We start from the raw sequence: 2,463 nt of genomic DNA on the forward strand, positions 1-2,463 counted from the left end.
TGAAAATTTACATAAACATTTTTGTGTTTTGTTTTAAAATTTATTTTTATTTTCAATTACATTTTATGTTTAAATTGTTTATAATATTTTATAGAATACATTTTGACAGTATTTATTTTTCCATTAAATTTCTACATCTAATTTAATTGTGCTAACATAGTCAAAAAATTTATTTCATGCAAGATTTTCAAAGAAAAATCTTGTCCTTATACTATGCAGCGGTAAAAAAGAAGGATCTCTTACCCTTTGAGACAACCTGGAGGGACCTGGAGAGTATTATGCTAAACGAAATAAGACAGAGAAAGACAAGTGTCACATTATCTCACTCATATGTGGAATCTACTGGACAAAATAAACTGATGAACAAAATAGATCCAGAGGCATAGAAGCATGAAACAGACTGTCGAATCTCAGAGGGAAGGCGGAAGTGGGTGTGTGGGTGGGAAGAGATCAACCAAAGAACTTGTATGCATATATGCATAACCCATGGGCACAGACAATAGGGTGATGAAGGTCTGGGGCTGGGGTTGGGGCTGGCTAGAAGGGGGTCAGTGGGGGGAAAAAGGGGGACATATGTAATAGTTTCAACTATAAATATTTTTTAAAAAAGAAAATCTTGTTGATACTATGAATGCCACACCAGCAATAAATGTGGGCAATTCCCCAAGCTCGATATAAAAACCTTGACTGGGATGATAATGCTAATATATGAGAGCCTTGTTATCTTTTGGAAATTGCAATGAAAATATGAAAGGTTGATAATTGTCCATACCACTTAAATTGAATATTTTATAGGTTTAATTTTAAATATTTTTTTATTTATGGTAAAAAATCATATAATAAAATTTACCAGCTTAACCATTTTTAAATGTCCATTTCAGTAGTGTTAACCATATTTACATATTTTTGTGAAACATCTCCAGAACTTTTTCATCTTTCAGGACTGAAATTCAATACTCATTAAATAAAAATTCTCCTTTACCCCCTCTTCTTAGCCTCTGATAAATAACATTATTTTTATATCTATAAATTTGGCTATTATAGATAACTCATATAAGTAGGATTATACAGTATTTGTCCTTTTGTAATTGGCTTATTTCATTTAGCATAATGTCTTTAAAGTTCATCCATGTTGTAGCATGTGACAGAATTTCCTTTTTTAAGGCTGAATAATATGCCTTTGTAGGTATACACATCACATTTTGTCTATCTGATTATCTGTCAATGGAATTTAGGCTATTGTGAATAATGCTGCTATGAATATGGATATACAAAGATCTCTTTGAAAACCTGCTTTCAAATCTTTTGAATATATACCCAGAAGTAGGATTGCTATATCATATGGTAGTTCTATTTTTAATTTATTGAATATCAGATTATTGTTTGATATATAATTCACATACTATAAAATTAACCAATTTAAAGTGTGCACTTCAGTGGTTTTTAGTATGTTCACAATGCTGTGCTACCATCAGCACTATCTTATTCTAGAAGAGTTCTATCATCCAAAAATGAAATTCATGCCTGTTAACAGTCACTCCTTACTTGTCCCATCCTTTCCAGCCTGAAAGCAACCACTAATCGACTTTCTGTCTTTATAGATTTTTCAATTCTGCTTATTTCATGTAAGTGGAATCATAAATATATGGTCTTATGTGAATGACTTTTCATTTAGCATGATGTTTCCAAGGTTCATGCATGTTGAAGTGTATATGAATACTTCATTATTTTTATTGCCAAATAATATTATATTGAATGGATAGAGCACATTTTGTTAATTCATTTATCATTTTATAGACATTTGGATTGTTTTCAGTTTCTGGCTATTATAAATAACTAGAGGCCTGGTGCACAAAATTCATGCACAGGGGGTGTGTATCCCTCCGCCCAGCCTGCACCCTCTCCAATCTGGGACAATCCAGGACTGCTGGCTCCCAACCGCTCGCCTGCCTGCCTGCCTGATTGCCCCTAACTGCTCCCCTGCCAGCCTGATTGATGCCTAACTGCTCCCCTGCTGGCCCTATTGCCCCTAACTGCCCTCCCCTGCTGGCCTGGTCACTCCTAACTGCCTTCCCCTGCCAGCCTGGTTGTCCCTAACTGTCCTCCCCTGCAGGCCTGGTCACCCCCAACTGCCCTCACCTGCTGGCCCAGTCACCCCTAACTGCCCTCCCTTGCCAGCCTGGTTGCCCCAACTGCCCTCCCCTGCAGGCCTGGTCCCCCCAAACTGCCCTATCCTGCAGGGCTGGTCCCCCCAACTGCCTTCCCCTGAAGGCCTGGTTCCCCCCAACTGCCCTCCCCTGCAGGGCTGGTTCCCCCAACTGCCCTCTCCTGCTAGCCTGGTCACCCCTGCCTTCCCCTGCCAGCCTGGTTGCCCCCAACTGCCCTCCCCTGAAGGCCTGGTCCCCCTCAACTGCCCTCCCCTGCAGGCCTGGTCCCCCCCAACTGCCCTCCCCTGCAGGCCTG

This window comes from Myotis brandtii, unplaced genomic scaffold, assembly GCF_000412655.1.
Source record: "Myotis brandtii unplaced genomic scaffold, ASM41265v1 scaffold654, whole genome shotgun sequence".
Lineage (NCBI taxonomy): Eukaryota > Metazoa > Chordata > Mammalia > Chiroptera > Vespertilionidae > Myotis > Myotis brandtii.